Genomic DNA, 22,609 nt, shown 5'->3' on the forward strand with positions numbered 1-22,609 from the left:
TGAATGGCCATTGCTATATGTGGATGTGGTATAATGTAATTTCTTCTTTAGGGTAACTTACTGTGAAATAAACATTTTTTCTGCAGTAATATCTGCACGAGGGTATGGCTAAAGCGGCAGCAGAATAATCATAATTGTGACAAACACCTAAACCTGCTTTAAAGGAAATTGTGAATGTTCTCAGTGTAAAATACTGACCTTCTCTTTGAGTTGGAGAGGGAGAAATATGGTACTTCTTCAGTAAATACTAACTGTATCCTATATTTTCAAGGCCAATAAGGTTATTTCTCAGATGCTACTCTTGACAATGATTAGTGTTTAAAAGTATGTGGTATATGCAAATAAAGCCTATTGTAGCATAAAGGTTTGAATTCAATTCATTTTGCATGAAAGTAACAACTGAAGTCTGGAAAAAATCATAACTGAAAAGAGCTTGGCCAGAAAATATGGAAGTTGCTTGTTGGATTACAAAAGCAAGACAGCACACCCAGAGTTAAGGCTGAATGCCCAAGTGGCTGTGGTGCACCAAGGGATTATATGCTGCTGCCTTCTACATATGGGCACAGCAAGTCCGGATACGGTTAACAGTCCAGGCCCTGATTTTTCCCAGATTTAGCTGAACTTGAAATGTTCTATTTAAAACAACTCTTTGTGGATTCCACCCTTGTATGTAGGATAGCTTTATTTAAAAGCCAAATTAGATAAGAAGTTGCTGGTTAAGGTGAATGGCTGGCTTTTAACAGGGTGAATGGCTTTTCTGGAGACCTTTTATTCTAATGAGTAAATCCTCATTAAGGGACTGTTTAAATCTGATCATGGCCCCATTTCAGCAAAGCACTTAGCGTGTGCTGAAGTATGGGAGAAGTCAGTGAGATTACTTACTTGCTTGAAGTTAAGCAAGTGCAGTACCAAATTGGGATGTGCATGAGCACAAGATTAGTTGCTACACAAGTACAGACCTTATTACTCAAAGTTAAATATTTTGAATTCTTTTTTAATCTGCTTAATGGGAAAGTGAGTAGGCTGCCTTGAAACTCCTTTCTTGCCAAATTCCATTTCTTAAATCAAAGCTCGCATTTGAGTTACATGACCACAAAAAGCATTATAAACTAATAAACCTCTGAATTTGTTTACAGTTGTGTAAACTGAAAAACAGACAAACCAGCTTAAAATTTCTTTGTTCTTATTTTTTACTTTTTTTTTTCCATTTTTTCTTTAGCATTTGTTTTCAGGCTCAGGCCTTTGAACTGTGTTCTTTCCTTGGCTGTGTTGCACTCTTCCCTAGGTCGAGCAGGCAAGGAGGGCTGTGACAGCTGCCTGTACTGAAGTACACAGCTATCCCAGTTACCCTGTGTGCCTAAACTCGATGCAAAAGAGCTACAGTTTTCTGTCGGTACGATTTAATAATGTTCAGAGTGACTTACCTACCTGCCCCAGTCTGTTTTTTAAATGCAACCCTGACTGGTTCTGAATGTCCTGGTGTGGTGACTTGTTCTGTGTACAGTTTGGAAACCTGTGTTCTCCTCAGTTCCCCTCCTCGTTCAGTGAGATGAGCAGAATGTACATTGTAAGCAGAGAGCTAAGGCTCTTTGTGCAAGGGCATAACAAAAATAAACACAGTGATAGTATGTTAGGGGAAAAAGAAGAGAGCAGAGGTGTCTAAACAAGCTTTTGTGTGTTATCTCCAGCAAATTTATAAGAGAATTCACAGTGTGAATTTGTGTATGTGTGTGATCATTGGCTTGAGTATGTAGGCTTTAAAGTCTGGTACAAATTGTATTTGTTAGCATTGTCCCTTGTCCTAAATTCTATCCAGAAAGTGAGATTTTGAAACTATGGTAGTTTCCTTTTCCATTTATTTATTTATTTCTAAACCTTTAAATTTGTTACTCTTTAATGGAAAAGACACCAAAGCAGAGAAGAAGGAGCTTTGCCCATCAAAACAGGCCTATGGAAATATCCCTAGTTAAAATAAACGGAGCTTTATTGGGCACATTTAGGATTCAGTCAGGATGCAAAGGAGTACCCAACCCATAACAAGCTCAGCAGCTGCAAATTTTTCCTTGCAGGCGTTGTGTAAGAGATTCACAAAATTGAGCTGTTAACAGGGATTCTGCTGCCACATTACAATTGGTAAATATCGGGTATGCAGAGTTGTTTGCCATAAAAGCAGAGAAACTAAAATGGTCTTAGTACTCTGTGAGGAAATGGAGAATACCTTGGACTTCAGTGCAAAATCCATATACTGCTAGCCTCTGTGAAACACCTCAGTCCATCCTAGGGGAGAGAATTTTTGAATTGATGTACCAAAACTATCCCAGCCGCTGTGTTTTGTGATCTAAGACAGGCTGCGTTCCTGTTTCCTGATCAAACACTTGTCACATGTTAACAGACACTCTCCTCCTAGGCTTCCCTGCAGTATTTGAGTCTACAGTATCCATCAATTCAAATGGACCAGAAAATTACTTAAAGTTCTATTCCTGTGCACTGAAAATCCTTCTGTATCTTGTTTGCAGGGCCTTTAAGCCTGCACCAGGTGACTGGTTAGGGACACTGTCCCCTAGCTCAAGCTGCTGAGGCTTCTGCTTTGGCGCTGGAGATCCTGGAAAGACTGTACAAAAAAGGCTTACAATGAACATCTGAGCATTTAATTTTTCCATCACCTTGGTGTAACTTTCAGGCCCTATACTTCTATAATGATACATGTTTTTCTAGCCTACCTCTATTGCCCTCTTGCCACTCCTCAGGTATTTGTTTTATTGTTTTCTAGCATGCCTCTTGTGAATTATTGCCTTTGAGCTGTGTCAATGGGGATGGTTACTCCTTTCTGCTTTATACAACACATCTGAGTGTGATGTCTGTACTATAAACACTGTCGTAAGAACAGCTTATGTAGGAACTTCGGAGATTACTTTGAAATGGTTGCTCAGGTAGTACAGACAGTGCCTGGCAGCACAGAGGGAGCCTGGTGGTGGGTGAGGTACTGCACTGTCAGCTGGCCACGCTGCTTCAGCAGTGACACTGCAGAAACTTGTTAAGATGGACAGAGAATCCATCTGCTTCTTTTTTCCACAGCACATAGAGTTGCAGAAGAGCTTCACTGAAAGACATCTTCCATAGAACTATTTTCTTCATATCCAGTTTTCTTTTGAATTCTTGATAGTTTGTGGGGTTTTTTTAAAGCAGCTCCATGTATATATTAGGTGTTGATACCTAACTTTATTTTACATATACGTGATCTGAGGAAAGTTCATCTAAATGCTAAAGAATTTTTTCTCACTGGGGCAGTGTTCTCAGTGCTCTCTGGTGTCAGCCAGCAGCCCATCTCATTTCTGTCAGATAAGCAGTAGAATTTGTCCATACTTTCTCATAAATACCAGTCTCCACTGGCTGTCTGCATTGCACCACATTTTGTCACACTCTCAGCAGTTCATTCTCACTTGGATAAGGCTGTGGCTGTTGGAGAAATATTGTAAGAAAAATGTAACTCAGAGAGGGCTGTGAGCTAATGACCAAATCCTGCAGATGCACATGTGTGTGCTCGTTTAGAAGGGAAGCCCCTGCAACTCTAAACCTGGGAGTATCTTTAAGAGTTAGACCCAGGTCATTGAAACTCACAGTAATGGCCATGGCTTTAGACTTTTCATCAGGTGTTAAATGTTTGCAGGCTGTGACCCTGAACACATAGGGAATAAAACATCTGGGAGTGTTCTTTGTCTACATACATCCCATTTTCTTTCTTGCTGTAGTCCTTGTGCTTTGCCTTTTTGCTTCAGTCTTTCTGATTACTTCGTTTTCATTGCATGTGCTATTATATACCTTAGCCTCATTTCTATCATCAGTTTAAATCTTGCCTTTATTACCATTCAGGTTTCTTGTACTGCTTTGAAGTTTGTCTAATGAGGGATGATTAACATTAGTATTAGTGTGATACGATATTTCATGTGCTGTTATTCTGATATATTCTATCTTCTTTTCATTTATTTTAGGCATTCATTTGAGATGATTGATCCTGAAAACTGTTAAATTTATGAATTTGAGGAGTCAAGTTGGTTTAAAAAAAACTATTCATTTGAATAAGGTTTAGTGCCTGTGCAAAGGTTTCCATGACTGGGTGCCTTTAATTTCTTTTCTGCATCTGTTTTCCCAGTGTTCTTGTGTCATTAAACCTTGTCTATAACTTCTCCCAACCTCAATGTCTTTTGTGTGTTTAAAAATAGCAATAATAAAAAGTATATATGTAACTTCTCCTAGATTTCTTACTTTATCTTCTTCTGTTCTCTTCATCCTGGTTCTGTGTGACACTGCCTTGCTTCTTAAAAGCAGTCAGTTGGTACTTTCTAGTAATAACTGTAAGGTAATAGTTGAACTGTATAAAGGCAGATTGATAGCAGTTTGTTTGAGATGAAAGACAATCGTAGTCTAAAGTGAGCCCTGAAAGGCATGACATATGGTTTAGGATGTTAATCTGCAGCTGGCCTATGCTATGCACTGGAAATAAGGTCTCCTTCCACGAAAATCAGTGGCAAAACTTCATTTACTTAAATGGAAGATGTAAATCCACAAAGTGTATTTTGTATAATTACACACATTAGAGTGACTCATACATTCAAACTTCTGCTCCAACCTTTTGAGGAAGGTATGTATTTTCCAGTGCAGTGCATAGGTAAGTTAGTATGATGAGATTCTTGGTGTCTCAACTGGGAGAACATGGAGGTGAGCTGCAAGGTTCTAAGCTCTGCTCTTCCTTTTCCAAAGTCCCCAAATGTCCTCTTGCTCCATTCAGTTATTCCACTTTCTCCCTCTTATAGCTTTCTCTTTTAGAAGAGGAAGACCAAGGCAGGCTTTTATACAGAGCAGGTAAATAGAGCAAAGTCTGTAGAATGCTTAAGGCTGGTCATGGTGAACACTGGCTTTGACAGATAGTTCAGATATTGTTCTTGTTTTTTAGGACCTGAAAGTGAAATAGATCTAAGAAATTAAGCACTTGATTAGGGATAATTGTTGGTGAGAAGATGTGCTGGAGCTATGCCTACCTTGCTTCAGTTATGTCTGTCAGCTCCAGAATAATTCTTCACACTTTGTGTAACCACTTGCCCTCAAACCGAATTGTGCAATAGAAAATTGATTGAAATTGATAATGAGATAAAAATCTTTCAGGCAATCAAAGGTTCTTCAGACTGTGTGGAGAGAATTAACCAATTCTTGTTCTGCCTTTCCCATAGAGCACTGAAGGCTACGCATTTGCAATGTTGAATCTTAAAGTCTGTGTCCCTCTAAATCAAATCTGAAGTTAGTTGAAAATGCCGGTGTATCTTTTATTGGAGAGCAATAACCTTTCAATAACCTTTGTTGGGATTTATGAGTGAATTTTTATCTTAAGGCAATACTTTATTTAGCTATTGTACATGCTTACAACCCTGGGCTGGAACACTGGTAGCACTAGTGCCTGGGACAACTGGACTAAATCTTAGTAGCATCAGGAGAAAGGACTGATCAAAGTTACAGGTCATTTGTAGCCTTGTGCTTCCTTCTTGTGTATCAGACATTTCTTATTCACTGACCTCTTTCTTCTTTGTTTGCAATATTTTTCTTTGTGGTCAAAGAGGAAATGTATCCTCCCAAAGGTAAAGGAAAAAATGAGGAAACTCTTCAGTGACTAGCATGAGTAGACAACTGATTAGGCAATGAGGTTCATTAAATATGGTGCAAATAGTGGTGCAAATGTCTTTGTCAGCCGTATGGTCCTTTAGAAGACTTTGGAGGCAGGATATTTCCTTTCATCATCAAGACTTAGTCGAGGTGCACTGTTGATTAGGAGCACGGATGTCAGGCTGTCAGTACACTGAGTTGGAAAAGCGTGTCTGAACAGATTCCCAGCAGGAAAATCACTGAGCTACACTTAACAGGTGTAATAAGGTAGGAACTGAGAGAGAAAACCACTGTTAATGGAAGGCAGATGACTAGGGAAGAATAGATGGAAAAATCCTCATTATTATTATTTGTTTTGTGATAGATGTCATCTTTTCGCACTGTATAGTGTTTTCTGAGAAAAGACAGTGAAGGCAAACTGAAGGTTCTTTTTTGCACCATCACTGAGACTCTGCACCAGTCACTTTACCCCATTATATGTGTAACAGGTGTTAAGACAGGGTGATTGTCCTTGAAGACTATGGACACTACTGTACTCACTGGCTACTCACTAAACGTAGACATGAGAATGAATCCAGAACAATACAAGGTAGTAAGACTTAAGAGTCTTTTAATCATAGAAGCATAGAATATGCTGAGTTGTAAGGGAGCCACAAGGATCATCTAGTCCAACTCCTGGCTCTGCACAGTACACCCCAACAGTCCCACCACATGCCTGAGAGTATTGTCCAAATGCTTCTTGAACTTAATCTTGATGCTGAGACCACTTCCCTGGGGAGCCTCTCCCAGTATTCAACCACACTTCGAGTGAAAAACCTTTCCCTGATATACAAGCTAAACCTCCCCTGACACAACTTCATGCCGTTTCCTTGAGTCCTATCACTGGTCACGAGAGTCAAGAGATCAGTACTTGACTTAAGGTCAAGTCCAGTAATTTAAAACCAAACCCCTGTTGTATGGCTTTGTGATTTTCACTGCGTGTCAAAAAAGAATGACCTACTAGCTGTAATTATTTCTTAAAAGGAAAAACAGGTGACATAATCCTTCTAACACAGGGTCTTCAAAACACAGACCTTGGTACAGAGGCAGGGTGGTGTGTCTGGTGTCCCTGCGATCGCTTCTGGTTGTCTTATGGTGCGCTTAAAGATTGTGAGGCTTATCTGCCCATGGCTGGCAGGGAAGAGATTCCCAGTCTAAAGCTCACCTGTGCTGTCACATCTATGGCAGCTGAGGTGCTTTCCAATGGCTTCCTACACCTTCCCAGTGTGTCTTCCTGATTACACAGAACCAGCAGACTGTGTAGCAGAGCTCCCTGCGGCTGTTTGCTGTGCTGTGACCGTGGCACTGACAGCCACGGCAGTACTGGTAACATGGGCTGCTCCAGGGATGAGGGATTGTACAGCAGCTTGGTTTGAGAGCAACATAGTGATGTTGGCTTTGTGCATGATTAATGGAACTGCTTCTTCAAATGGTTCCTAGTCCTCATTTCAATGATTTTTAAATAAAAGCTTTCCTTTTAAAAAAGGATGTTGCTGGTTCTTTTTAGTGCACCTATTTGCAGAAATGGTTTTCATTCTCATATGCTTTTCCCTGCCCTTTTCTGTTCTATGGTTTGTTTCTTTGGGGTTTTTTGTTTGTTTGTTTGTGCTGAGACCTTTTTTTCCTTTGCAATTTGATTGATCTTCCTTCTTTCAATTCCACATTGGCTGGCTGCATATGGAACCCCGCCTGGCTTTAGCTGAGACAAAATCGACTGCACACAATTTCCCTCTGACAGCTTGTACAAGAGCAAACATTTCCGAAGAGCTGAAAGTCTAGAAATTCAATCAGCGGAAAACCTACTGTGTGGAACAGCTTTGCTAGTGCTACAGCTCCCTGCTGGGTAGAAAAGCAATCCAGTTACAATAAATCCTTAAGAGTGGAGTCATTTGGGTAAAAGGAAAAACAAAAGCTGGTTTATACAAACTGATTGGAGTCAGACGTTTTGACTTCCCATTGAAAAAGGAGTCAAAGCCCAGGCTTGCTTGGTAATTTAAAGGGGAGATTGGCTCCTTTTATCTTTCTCTAGGGCAGAGTTCTTAATATTTTGCTTGTGGAAGAAATATAAAGAGTTTTCAACTTAAATTAAAATATTTACTTTTATATTGATATTGATGCTACAGCTGACTAGAAAATGAGTTGGTATTGAGTGCTTCTGCAAGAGGTGAAGGCGCAATTTTGTTTCCAGCCACTCTGATTTTGTTCTACTGCAGTTACAGAAATGTGAAACTAGGGTAAAACTGGGATCAAAATCAAGGCTTGCATGTCCTGCCAGGACAGCTTGGGCAACAGTTTGTGCTATGTTGCTGGTGTGTCATGAGCTTATGAAGCTGTTGATGCAATCTGGGCTGCCTGACAGACTTCTCTGACTGAAGTTAAGAATTGTGCCTAGCGAGAGAGATCTGTTTGTGCTAATTTTCTTTCATTCTTTAAATACAAGCTATTAAAAATTAGCAGCATTAAATAGCATTTGACATTAAAATAATAATGTTAACTGAGATGCCAGTAATGACTGGGATGAAATATTTCCCCTAGTTTATATTTAAAAATTTAAATGAAAGTAACCTGAGGTAATAAAGTCTACTTGTCGTTTTCCTTTATTTTCATAATTATTTGCACCACTCCTCTTTGTGACTTTCATACTGGAGCATATTAAAAGGACCAACAGGCTTGAACTGAGACATTAAAGAAACAGTCTTTGTAAAGTCAAAGTGAACTGTCTGGAAATGCTGATATTTCCTTCTTCCTTTAATGCCTTTCCAGTGTTTACATAAGACTAGGTAAAACTTTTCTGGGCAAATGTGAATTTTAAAATGCTGCTGTCCTTTTAATAGCTGCATGGGGTCAGTCAAGCCTGCTATTCTCCATATAATCTGCACTGGGCTGTCATCCCTTCTCCTTCCCCTCCCAAATGTGTCTGGTCCTCATGGAAAACATTAAAGATTGTATAAACACTGTAAAGGATTTCCACTAGCCCTTATGCTTAAATAAGACGTTGTAAATCATAGCAAATGAGAACAACACCTTGCCACAAAGATGGAGTTAAATTGGTTTAAAAAAGAAAGTAAGGCAGGATGATAACCTGATAAGACTCTTAAAACTCCAGTTTGTGTCACTTGCTAGTCACAGCCACATGACAAGGGCTTCGTGGACCTGTGCTGAAATTGAAGTACCCTAAGTTTGTCTTTCAGCTTTCTCCCACCCTCTATGGGAAGAGAAAGTTTCTGTTGTGATCCCAAGTGATGCCACTTTTGTCCAAGTGTTTTGTACCAGTCACTGAGTTGTGTTTCCTATGTCACCTGTTTAAAGGGGGGGCTGTACCTTTCCAAGGTACACTGAGGACTTGCTAGTGGTGTGCTCAGAACATGGAAACAGTGCTCTTATGGCTTTTGACAGCATCCAATATCCTTGGTTAAGCTGGCTTCTCTGAGTGCTGGTTTTGGCCTCTCCCATTTTGTGTGAAGTCTGATGCCAAGGTCAGCTTTTGTCAGATATGCGTCCATGTTCTGTGAGACTGCATTATGTTTTTCTATCAGTGTTTCTTGAGAGGAAGCTTGGTTTTTGGTCTTTTCCCCTTAGCCTTTCTGTTCTTGTTGCAGTGTAACCAAACATTTTCCCTGAAGTGATGAAAAACAGTCACAAAAGCCTTTCCAACATTGGATGTCTCTGGACATCATTCTACCCTGTTCAGGAAACAAAACCATAGCAATGGCCCCATATTTAGGGGTTTGTATGTCCACAATGTTAGAGTTGCATGAAAATCAGGATCTGCTCCATCATGGCAGGCTGAAGTAGGGAATTTTTTCCCTCCTATATAACATAGTTTCTGTATGGATCACCAGAAGTTCTGTTGGAGGAAGATATACACGCCTAAAAGATTTCTGTCTAGACCTTTACTCTTCAGGGCAGGAGAGTTGAAAATCTATTCATGGTGTCTTTGAAAGTTTAAAAAAAAAACAAAAGAGTTTGGGAAAATAAAAGAGTTTTAATTCTATTTAATTTGTCTGCTTGAGATTGGAAAGGAATTACAGGTTTCTGAGAACATTCAATACTGCTCTTCTCCTACTACTAAGACCATTTGAAGGAGTTGCACTTGAAAGGTTTTGTGCTCTGGCTTGTCTATAAGTTGGGTTTTTTCTTTGACAACCTCCAGCAAAGGTAACCTAGCCTATTGAATGTAAATTTTCAATATATAGAAACAGCTGAGAGAGTCCAGCAAGATTGTTAATAAGCTAGATTTATCAGTTCCTCTGTAGTTAATGTTTTGAATAAAGAAGGCAAAATCATGGTATAAAGTCAGAGTACTGTTATAGGTGCAGATTTCTAAGGTAAAGCATCACCAGCTTTATGAGGAACCTTAGACTGTCATTCAGTTATTTTTTAATGTAAAACCTCAGTCATGCTGCTGCTGTTGTGCTTCATCTTATGTTGAGGAAACTCCAGCTCATGCTACCAATAGCCTCTGTAAGCAATAGTTACTAAGTTTTTTATCTGCTTTTTTTTTTTCTTCTAAATATTGTTTGCTATTTTTTCATCCTAAAGGCCAAATTATTTTGCTGTCACAAAATAGTCACAATAGGGCTCAGCTGAAGCTAGTATCAGGCTTGATCAGGACACTGAAAATATAACATTTATATTATATCATGTATTTTGTGATTCTTGGTTGGTTTTCCTCACTGTATTCTGGTATATGTGAGACAGAAGGAGGATGTCATTAGCCCACACTGGAATATGCTATTTGACAGTGGTAAAAAACACGGGCAAAACACACAAAGGCAGTTCCTGGCCAAGTGCTGCCTCCTGGTAGCTCAGAACCTGCTGTTTGGTGGGGACTGGATGCCACCAGTGAAGCCATCACAGGCGAGTGGTGCTGGTAGGGCTGCCCAGCCTTCCCACGTGCTGAATAGTCCTCGTAGTCCAGAGGCACTGGGGAGTTTTGAGGAAACTTTTAGAACCGAGATTCTACAGGTGCTCTACTTTGAGAGTGTAGTGAGCTTTTGAATTTATGGAATAGAATTTCAAATCTTGTGATTCCATGTGTTTAGTCCTAAGGTTTCAGTAGTGTTTGGTACTTTTGTACCATCCCCTGTCTTCTGACGTTTCCCACCTTGGCCCCGCTCGATTTGAGTTGCCTGAGCAACTCTGCTCTCTACTCTCCTGCTGAAGCTTCCTGGTGCTCTGAAATGTGGTGGATGATGACCTCAGTAATATGATATTTTACTTATAAAGCCTCAAGGCTTGAGAATGCCTTCCTTGTTTTTGGCTAGTGGAAAAGACCTATCCCCAAACAGTGAGGCAGGAGAGATAATAAGAAATCATTTTGCAAGGAAACACATTTTATCCTCAATAAATCTGATGGAAGATTTTAGTTCTGGTTTTCCTAAGCTGTTTACAAGTGTGTTTGAGGGATAAGTATTCTGCAAAGAAGGTGTGTATGGGAGTAGAGGCAGCTAAAGTGGGAAGACTGTTGAGTTGCTACAAGAAAAATTTTCATGCAGATGCAAGTGGATACAAAGTGTGGTGCTTGCACATGAGCAGCAATGAAAAACTAATAATTCCACATGTTGTGTTACTGTACCGTGACGTGTATTGGAACGACTCAGAAAAAAGAGACCGTGCATTGTTGTTGCTGCAGTAGGAGTGACTGTCATTGTTTCTTCTCTTCCATCTAAACCTCTGGAAAAAAAACCAAGCAGAACACACCTGCTTGTTTAAAACCCTTAAAATTCTTTGCTTTCTGTTGTTAGATGAGAGAAGCCTACATAAATGTAGTAGGATAGATTCCTGCTGCCCCCTGATATTTTCTTTCTTATTGTTACTTGCTTTGTGTGAAATCTGCAGTACACTGGCAGGAACTTTATACAGACTTTTATACAGTAACTGCAGTGGTGGATTTTTAGGAGTTTGTGTATGAGGGGGAGAAGGGATTTAACATCATTGTTATATTTTCATTTGTTGTGATTTGATATGCATCTCGATGGAGGGCACAGCACCACTGAGAGAGGTGCTGCCAGGTGTGACTTCCTACTGCTTTCTAATTCTGTGATCACAGAACACCCGATTCTGCAGTCCTTGCACAGACAAGTCTCCCACTGATTTCAATGGGAAATTTGCCTGCATCAGGGATAAAAGAGCGGGCCCCAAGTTGTGTACAATGATGCAATCTGATCCTCCTGCTGTGGAAATTGATGTAATCGCATTCTTGCCCTCCCCCCTTTTCTCAACCCTTCTCCCTACCAACCCCTGGTGACTCCTGGGGGGCTGCTCACCAAACGGAGAGGAGGATGCAGCTGTGTGCTGAAGCAGCAGAGGAGGGGAGGAGACCCACTGGAAAAATTTATGAAGGGTTATATCCTAGATGTAACCCTAGAAAACAGCTAAGAACACAGACCTGCCTGCCTCAAAAAATACAGTCACCTGCTTTTGCTAAATGAGGGAGTGTTTCTTCTCTTTGTGACTTTCATCACACGTCCTCCTCCTATGTTGTAAGGCTGAATTACAGTGCTCCATGAATTGAGCAGTCTCGTTGCCATCTGCATTCATTCCGTGCAGAGGGACAGGGTTAGCTTTTTCTAGGGCTCTCTGTATTGTTATTGTTGACAGTCTCTGCTTTTCAGCAGTGCTTTTGTGCCCTGGCACAGTGCAGGTTGCTTGGGAATGGTGAACCTTGAGAATGCTGCACTTTGTTGCCGGGCGAGCCAGGCGACCTCTCAGATGCTTTCCTCTGCTTTGCCATTTATGTGGAGTTTGGTTTTATTTTTTTCCTTTGGGAATTCTAGGCTCAGCTGAATTTGTTCTGTGTTTTGCGGAAGAAAGAGCTTGTTAAAGAATTCCCTGATGACTTTGAAGTGAACTATTTATTTTCTCTCAAGGCTTACTCAGTGTAGCCATTTGCCCCCTCTCCTCTGTTTTTTCACCCCAGTGTTTCCTGAGCTACAAGCATTCTTGGAATATATTAGTTGTAATGAGTTATGTGGGCATCAAAAGTTTTCTTTGAAACTATATGGCATCAACATCTGTTAGCTCTTAGAGAACAGAGACACAGACAAAGGGGCTGATGGGGGGAGGGAGGAAAAAGATATTAAATTCTGGAGTATGAAGTCTCCGTCTCAAAGACTCAGGGGGAGGGGAAGGGGAAATCTGCTAAACTCCATGCTTTGATGTGGGCCGCTGGCCCTCCGATTCCATTTATGGGAATGTGCGTGGCAGACGGGCCTGCACAGCTGCCTGCCCTGCCTGCTGCTCTGCCTGCTGTCCTGTCCTGCCCTGCCCTGCCTGCTGCTCTGCCCTGCCTGCTGCTCCGTCCTGTCCAGCCCTGCCCTGCCTGCTGCCCCATCCTGCCCTGCCCTGCCTGCTGTTCTGCCCACCCTGCCTGCTGCCTTGCCTTGCCCTCCCTGCCTGCCCAGCCCACCTAAGCCCTCCCTGCCAGCCGCCTGCCCAGCCTGCAGCATAAATCCTGCCCCAGCCCTTGTTGCTACAGTAACATTCTCAAGGAAAATGCCAGATACTCAGTTTTCAGCTATTGAGATGGGGAATTGGAATTTCTAATAATAGAGGTAACTCTTAAGTAAAAAAAATACATGTTTAGAAGGGAAGTTTTTATTTGCTTGTAATCCTCCTGACCCTGTGAATCAACATGCAACTGTTCATTTAAATAGGTTTTTAAATGGTGCGTCTGCAACTTTTTACTGCCTGTAATTAAAAAACATGTGTCTTGTTTCCATGTATGCAGCACCAGTCAGCAGTCAGGCATGGTCACTGATGCTGGAATACTTACAGGAATGTGTGGAGACTGGTTCTGCTTTTTTTTTAATCTTTTTCTGCAGAGCCTCACAGTGCTAGTCCTACATGCCAGGAGGCAGGGGAGAGGAGTACAAGAAACCTCTAGGTCTGTCTTTTCCTCTTGTTGGCTCCATTTGTAGCCATAATGCTGGTGGTATTGTGCTTCTCTGTGACTTCCTGGCCCATTAAAACCCCAACCAGTTATAAAATGATTAGTTGACATACCTGGGCTCTGGGGACAAAGAGGTGGTTTAAAAAGGAATGTGAACCATCTGTTTTGCCAGCACCTCCTGTTGACAGATTTATGGCTCAACATTAGCATATGTGTCCAGGGTCACACACCTGTGCTTCCTAACAAGGTAATATTATTTAGTGGGGTATGTTTTCATCTTGAGGATTCAGAGCTCTTTGCAAAGGTGGGCACCAAGAATTCCGTTTTACAGTTGAAAAATGAAGGCACAGAGAGACTTAAGTGACTTACCCTACACCACACAGTGAGTCTGTGGTGGAGCAGTTATTGAATCCAGGTTTCCTCCAGCTGCATAAATATACGTCATCCATTAGCAGGAAAAGACTTAGAGCTATAAACATAATAGAGGAACATTGATTATCATTCTAGGGGAGCTTTAAGCCCTTGTGCTGTATGAAAACCCCAGCCATGTAGGAAGACAGACTATTCTCACAAGAAAGGTTCAGAATGCAGAATGTTAAAGCTGTAATGATCACTGAAGTCAGTGATCACATCTTAAATGAGCAAGTTATTCTGTAGTCAAGCTCTGTAGCTGTTTTCTGCAAGCTTATTTCCCAGTGCATGCCTGGATACAATCACCTCAGTGCACTTAAATCTGTCTGTTAAATTGTTTCTTGGTAACCGAATCTATCATGAAAGGAAGTTGAACAGAAAATCAGATTTATTACAAAGCTACACCCATCTGTCTTCTGTGGCGAAGAAGCCCCAAATAAGCAATTTGGAGGTTACTGAGCTTCTCCAGGCTGGAGGGAAGATGAAGATTTGTCCTCTTTCATTCATGTTCTTAGACTTGTTCATCAGTATAATCTATGTTGAAGATAAGGTCCTGGGGGACATGGGACAACTGATTTTCCAATCAGCAAAGAGATTATAGTTAGAACAAAGTAAGGTAAATAGCTGAATCTGTAGAGTGAGTTCATTTATTCTTCTGAAGTAGCTTCAAAGTGAATTTAAATATAGCAAAAAGCAGTCATTTCTTGTTTCAGTCCTATTTAATCTCAAAGACTGATGATCTTTTTTAGTTGAAGATGGCTGGACCCTTCAGTTGAAAAGTAACTGCTGATTTCATACATCTGTTCTTACAGTTGCTTTCAATTATATGATCCCTTATCTGGCAGAAGTCCTTGAAAAACTGTGTTTTACCCTATCACCTTAAGAATTAGAAGTCATAATACTTCTAGAATTCCAATAATAGTGTTAATGGAAAATGTCACTTTGCAACACCACCAATGGTTAATAAATATCCACGAAATATAGGGTTAAAACATCACAGAAACTATAATGTTCTGTCTTGAAATGGAAATAATGTAAGTTAAACTGTCCACATGGATCTTCTGAGTATCTACAGGTCTTAACGTGTGTTGGATTAAAGTGCCTAGTATTTTAAGCTATTATTACTGTGTTTAATTTCCTCTATAGATTTTTCAATATACATATACAGGATATGAATTGATTTATATTTACAAGCACGCTTATGTTTCACAGCATGTGTGAATCATGATTCAAGTTAAATGAGCAGGCAGGTAGCCTTTTTTGAATGTGGGTTGCAATGACTGACCACTGAAAGAGGATGCTCACTTGCCCACTGCAGCAGGGATGACAAAAGCTACTTGAAAAGAGCATGTTTCATTATTGTCATTACCTGATTTTCATAGGCTGGAGAAAATAAACACATTAGAAAAATGAAGAAAGGATTTGTGGTTTATCCTGTGGTATAGCCTGGTGCATGTGTTTGTCTGGGGCAAAAGAAGTTCAGCTGCATGTTGCAAGCAACATGGAACAAAAAGTTGTTTCTTTTCTTGCTTATTCAGATGTCTTCCATGAAGGCTTTTCTGTAAGCATCCCTCTGCTTTGCACTTTCACTTCCTCAACAGCTTCATGTTCATGTTCCTATGAATGGGATATCCTTAAAAGCATATCATGCAACAAGTGTTCCTTGTACCCATTTGAGGATATGTAACAGGAAAATAAAGATTGGGGATATTTTCTGCCTCATAAACCTCTAATTGCCCATGATCCTTTGTGGCTGGAGATTAACATGGGGTTGTTGTTTTGGAGTTTTTTTTGGCTGTCCTGTCTTTATCATCACAGTATTTACCAGGAGCTGGAATTACTCTACAGTCACCAGAGATGAGATTGAAGGGGCAGCAATTCTGTCAGATTGGTAGATACAGATGCAGTGATTTCAAACACTGTTACCACATTATTATGGCTGGGAGTTACTGCTCCTAGAGCAGAGGCAGCTGAGCAGAATGGGTTTGTGTGTGTCACCCTTATATTTTTGGAGCTGGTAGATTACTGTGATCTTTGTGCTAAGGTACCAGAGGATGAATTTTGGTATCTGCCGTGCTAGATTTGTCGTGTCCTGCTGTCTCTGTTAGGAAGACCATAACTTTGGGCATAGAGGCAAACATGGCAGATAAAGCCAGTAAAATCCTAAACCACAGCAGTAAAACCTATCCAAGATCATTTATCAGAGATCTTAGAGGAAAAGTCTGTTTTCTTAACAACTCTACCTGCTATGATTATATTATGACAAAATTTTATCTGAGAGAAGCTTTGATCCATGGTGGAGGAGGAAAAACCCTTCTGTAATGACACAGCACAGGTTCTTATTTCAGAGAAAGAAGCCACTATAGAAGTTGAGCTTGCTGCTTCTGTTGACCAATCTACATTATTTCAGTTGCAATGTGTATTATAATGTTGGTCTAAGAGTTAAAGTCTCTTTGATTTCTTCAAGTGTGAGCTGCTTTATGTATTCTTTACAGAAAGTTGCATCCTAGTGAATTATTTTTGTTAATAAATGATCCAGAATGGTCAACTTGAAAAAGCAAAACCTCATGATTGCAGAAGAAAAGGGGAAATATACTGTAGAAGAAGAATAGGCTTAAAACAAGGCATACATGTGTATTGCTCTATAGTGTTTTTCTATGTGGTATATGCTTTAATTCTTAAATGTATTTGTCTGGTTTCAATTTTCATTATAGTGAGGTTTGGCATATATGCTTTTATCTGTGTAAGGCCCTGGATTTATAGACTACTTATGAACAGGGAAGGAAAGGAAGCTCTTGTCCTAAATAGGACAATGTAATACAGGAGCGTATCGTTTATTTGAAAAAGCTTATGAGGGGGATCTTTAAGCATTTTTGAAAGAGAATATGAGTATGAAGTCTTCACTTCCAAGTGCAGAGAGAGCCAAATGCATGCCCAAAGCACATTCTTACCTTTTGCCTGTGATTAGTGGCTGCACAAAATTCTGTGCATAAATGTCTGCTTTTCTGTATGTTTGGCTGCACAGGTTTGTCTGCACGAAAGCTGCTAACCTGGCACAATGTCATCTCCACATTTGTCTGGCCACCAGCAGTTAATTTATTTATTTTATTTTTTATTTTATTTTTAAGTTTTAAGCCTGTCTGTAAATTCATATTTAAAAAATTATGACCCCCTCAGATAAATGAATATCTACTTAGACCTACATTATCCTAAAAGAAATAATACCGCTTTTTGAGATGTGAGTAGGCTTCCTCGTAGTGAAGCCTAGGCTTGAGCTGATCATAGTTACACATGGCTAGTCCATGGGAAATTTCAGATACCCAAAGGGGAACAAGGTTTCTTTCATCAACTGGTTTTCTAAAAAGTCTTTTTCCCATTTCTCTTCAAGTCTGAACAAGATTAAAAATGAAGTAAAACAATGATAATGACTGCTTAGGGGTTTGGATGGGTTTCCTGAAGCATCTTCGATAGTTGATGTTCTCACAATCTGCAAAGGACTTGCTGTATGAATTTCAAACTTATTTTGGAAATATGTTTCCTGCGAGTGAGACTGAAGGATTCAGAGTGGCCACTTGGCACCTGACAGGGCCCTCAGTCATTCAGGTGAAAGGCCAAAGGGCATCCCAATTTCTTGAACCTCCTTTTCTTGGGGTTGTTTTTTCTGCGTCAAGAACTGAAGTTTGTGCATAGGTAGCACAACTTTCTTGTTGGCAGTAACTTTAAAACCTTTGTAAAATCTACAGAAGATGTAAAAAACCTTTGTAAAATCTACAGTTACCACATGTCCTGTCCCTTGCAGTCCTGTTGTGAAATGTGTTTCTTCAACTTTGCTTGTTCCAAATGTGCTGGAACTTTATTGCATCAATATGAGAACAAAGAAAGAAAAACCCACATGTTTTAGTCAGATAGTTAAAAATAGGGAGGAAAGTTTTCTTGGTTGACAATTTGTCATTTTGCATGTTGTGCAAAAAAAAAAAAGATATATATGATTCCTTCATAAAAAATTCACTAAAACAGGAAATGTGTGCATATTTTCTGCCAAAAATGTGGAAAATTGAGTATCTTAAGGCTAAATCAAAGGATTTTAATGAGATGTTTGCAGGAGAAGTAAAGTAACTTGTTTCTACTTGAAAAGAGCAACACCTTTTGGAAAAATGTTAATTAACACAATATTGACTTGAGATGTAATACAGAGAGTAGGGGGGCCCAAACTTTAAAAATGTCCTTGTTATCATGATAACCTACTTAAATCAAAGGTTATCCTTTGATACATCTAGTACATCTATGGATGTAGCTGTCTCTAGTTAAACTGGAGCAAAACTGCATTGAAGACCATGTTAGTCCAGGCTCAGGCTGCTCAAATACACACTCTGGCTGCAATCTGTAGCTCTGACTCTTACAGGCTGGGTGTCATGGGGAGCTGCATGGAAGGGCAGAGCCAGGACAGGTAAATGGAGTCATACCGTTGAGCAAGATGAAAGGAACTGGTAGGCATAAGGACTGGGAGATGTGACCACAAACACAACTGTGAGGAGCCTGGAAGGTAAAGTCAAGGAGCTTTCCCTCAGTGTAGAAGCAGGAAGGGAGCCAGCAAAGGCATCAGAGGAATAAAGTGATGGAGGCAGAATGATGGATGAGGATTTGGATTGTAGCTTTTTCAGATGGCTGGTGAGAAGGAAGTCAGTAGCTGGAAGCCCCAGAGTGAGTACCTGGCATTTGGCTCCAGAGACTGGTATCAGTAAGAAAACTGCAGAGGGGGGTTAGGGCTGATGTTGAGGTTAAAAAAAACCCTTAAAATTCCCAGTGAGTTAGAATTAATCGGAGTCTGATTGTGCAATGAAGGTGGAAAGTGAGTGATGATTGCCGGACTTGTACTCAGCTGAATAGAAGCCCTGGGGTGTGGGAGCTTTTAAATATTGTTTTTCTCCTTGTGCATATACTCAGCAACATTTCTGAGAGAGTTGCACTAATTAATTCTTCTCTCCACCCCCACCCTCTGAGGTCTGAGCTGAGTACAGAGGCACCTCTCAGAATGGGATATATGGGACACGAGGTCCTTTCTACCCAGGCCAGGCAGCAGCTGCTCTGAGATTTGAAGCAGATGTTTGGGCCTGAATCTTAGTCATTCAGTGTGATTTGTGTTAGTAGCTAACAGAGGCCAACTTATTTATCTGGGAAACTCCTGGTGAGGTAGAGACAGTGTAGATGGGTTCCTGTTTAGCAACCCACAGCAATGGCATGCTGGAATAATCCTTCTATGTAAATGTTTCTTTTCTTTATTCTTTCAAGTGCTTGCTGACCTCATTTCTATAGTATTTCACAGGGTACATCTGGTTTTGGTTGCTTCATGACTCAGTGTTCCAGTTTGAAAATGCAGTGTTGTGATTTAAAACATCGTGTCAGGACAGTGATGTACAACTGCCCATGACCTAAATGTTGTTGCTTTTGCTCTTGGGCACCGACCCTGCCACAGGCCGGGCTCCTGCCGTGGCACAGGCACTGAGGAGCTCACAGCAGGGCCAGGCTGAGCGCAGAGCCACTGCTGGCTTTTCCATCCCCTCCAGCCCGTGCTTGCTTTGTGCCCCAACACGCTTCTCCGCAGTGTCAGATATTCCTACCTGGCTATAACATTTGCTTCCAGCTAGAATTACTTGAGCTGTGAGTTCTGTTTTACACATTTTACCCTTTTCCTTTGCTCCAGTCCCCTTTGTGAATTTGGGTTGCTGTGGGTAGATGCATCGTTTCATTCACTTCAAAGCAATTTGTGCAGGTTAATTTTCATTGTGCAGTACGAGCTGCAGAGAGAATTGTTTTCTCTGATGCTTTCTCAGATTTTGTACTCTTCTGTTGAGTGTGAGTTTACATACACTGCCCAGAGACTTTTTCTCAAGCAGATGCATTTTGGTGTTTATCCAGATTGTGGCATCTATCTTGGTGGTGCTAAAAATATTCGGGTAACTCTCTTGCAGTTTTTCTGACAGAAGAGTTAATGATGATAAGATGAATGAGAGAGTATCTTCTTTTTCCCCCCACATTTTTTTCCTGTGAAAGCCCACACCTTTTGCAGATACATGTCTGTCTATCAAAGATAATACATGTCATAATCTTACACACAGAGGGGAACACATTTGAATGGGAGCTCAGGAATTCTGCTTAAATGTGTCACTAAATGTTCAAACGATACTCTCATCAGTTCCTGGATGGATTGTCAATTTATGTGCTGTCTAACAGGTATATTATGGTTCTACAGCATGAAAACACTTTTTAGGTTGTGTTAATTTATAATAATTTGGTTTAAGGCAGAAACACTTAATGGAAATTTGCTTGCATTAAGTTACTACTTTAACTTAAATAACTAGGAGCTAGAGAAGGAATGAAACTAGACTAGAATATAAAACATATTTGCTTAAGACCCATGTAATGATTAAAAGTGAGAAAATAAGGAAGCTAGCATCATGAATATTAATGTTTCACTCTGCTGTTTTACACTTTGTCTTCCACTGTTTTCCTCTGAGTTACTTGTCAGTGCATTTTACATCAACAAATATATGCTCATTTTTAAGTGATGTCTTTTGAAAAACCACAAAAATTAATGACTTGTGAGCTTTGTAGAGGATGAGACAAATGACATCATTTTAACAGGCAATATTTGATACTCAGATGCAGTATTTGCTTTGCTAAAATTTTAGGAGATGAAGGCTACCACCTAGATAATATTATCCTCAGAGATACACCACAAGTAAGATCATACTACTCGTTGTATATTTGCTGACCAGGTTAATGGATTTTTTTTTTGTTTTTTTTTTCAAAGGGAGCAGGACTCCTGCTTTTAGTTAAAAAAAATACAAACCACAAACAAACCAAAACAAAAATAACAAAAAACCCCACAAACAAACAAAACCCCAAACCAAAACAAAAACCCAAACAAAACAGTTATTCAATATTTAGCATTGTGGGAGAGCAGAGTCACTTCTATATATCATTATGTATGAAAGCAGTCAGAGGTGTGCTCTCAGAGCTTCATGGAAAATGATGACATGGGAGAATTTGATCAAACAAAAGTATACTAATCTTCAGATGGCCCTGGCAAGACCATCATCTTGCAAAAATACGATAAGTCATGCCAACATTTTATTTTGTCTTCTTTTAATTCTCTGTCGATTTCATCCATAATTTTTGAGGTAATGATTGGTATTATTTAGCACATGCCCTGAAAAAGAGACCTTTTTAACTGGAACAAAAATAGGTTTTTGTGATTTGCTACCTGGAAAGCTAAATCCAGAATGTCAGCTTTTAAAAAAAGCATTGTGCTGTGTAGTATCCCAGCATTTCAGGCCAGATTGCCATCATTTCTCAGAGCCATTTGTCCTGTGAGTTCTAACTTTACTTCAGGGGACCTGCTCATGAACAGACAGCATTTTCAGGGTTTCTGGGCTATCTATCCAGTAGTGTTTGTGAAATCTAATATTTAACATGCTGTTGCAGAAATTGATACTGGAGAATTCCGAAGATATGCTTTTGTGGCTTAGTTACTTTTGTATGACTAATCTCAAAGAATAACATATGGGCATGTGGAAGGCAAAGAACCTCTGTCAGCTTTTTCAAGAAAAGGAGGTGAACTGCTTTATCTTGATCACATTCCTTAACAATAAAGCTAATGAATGCAACCAGACATTAATTTTCACAGATTATTTATTACCTTAGTCTTGTCTTGTACAAAAAAGCTCTGAGCTGTCAACTTCCAGCTCACAGACTGATGCTGAGGATGCTGACTCTGTGTTCCTGGTGTGTGTCTGAAGGTGAAGTTGAACTGGCTAGGAGTGCAGCATGCCAACTTTTTAGGCCTGTGTTCTTCTTTGTCACCACAACTGTTTATCAGTGGCAGATAATGTTTGTGGAGAATTTAGGGAGCAAGACTATAATGTAAGGTCAGTGATGTTATGGGGATGCTAAAGCCTCTGGAATGAATGAGAGAAGGTAGGACATGAGGATAGCTGGCATTGCTTATGGTTTAGCTGGGGTGGGGAGCTGAAGCTGGAAGGGTCTGCTATTAAGAGAGTAAGAATGTTCTTCAGGGTCTTTGTAAGTGGGATTAGCTCCAAATCCCACTGATACCCTTCATTACTACATCAGCACCATTGGAGAAATGTTTTTTGGCTCTGAGATAAGTTCATCTGCATATCTATGGCATCTGCTTCTGTGTTATTCTAGATGTGCTTGGGCTGACAATATTTTATTAATTTTGGGACTGAAGAATTAGGCAGCTCATCGGAATCTTGTACCTGCTTTTCTTGGGTGACCTCTGGCATATGAAAGTTTTCTGTTTGTTGGTGGAACCAAGCGATAACATTCCTCTGTAGGTAGCGAGGGGCTTATTTCTCCTTTATCATTTCCATTTGGAATTTTTTTAACTTGCTTGATTGACAGAATGTTGAAATGCTAAATATCAATCTACTTTGTAAAATTATTTGAACATGAACATTTCTTCTTCTTTCCCCTCTATGGTCAATTCATCTCCATTAAATTTTTGTCCAAAAGTGTGTCCACAGCACTGTAAAATAACATCAAATGCATTGACTACCACGAGTAAAGTGATTGACTTCTTTCCTGGAA

At 40.1% G+C, this 22,609-nt stretch overlaps 1 protein-coding gene across 2 annotated transcripts in view; it reads left to right on the forward strand.

Annotated features, from left to right (window-relative positions):
* The window catches only part of NKD1 (naked cuticle homolog 1), a 111,158-nt gene that overhangs the window by 46,995 nt on the left and 41,554 nt on the right, over positions 1-22,609 (forward strand). The window lies entirely within an intron of this gene.

This window comes from Lepidothrix coronata, unplaced genomic scaffold, assembly GCF_001604755.1.
Source record: "Lepidothrix coronata isolate B3197 unplaced genomic scaffold, Lepidothrix_coronata-1.0 Scaffold54, whole genome shotgun sequence".
NCBI lineage: Eukaryota > Metazoa > Chordata > Aves > Passeriformes > Pipridae > Lepidothrix > Lepidothrix coronata.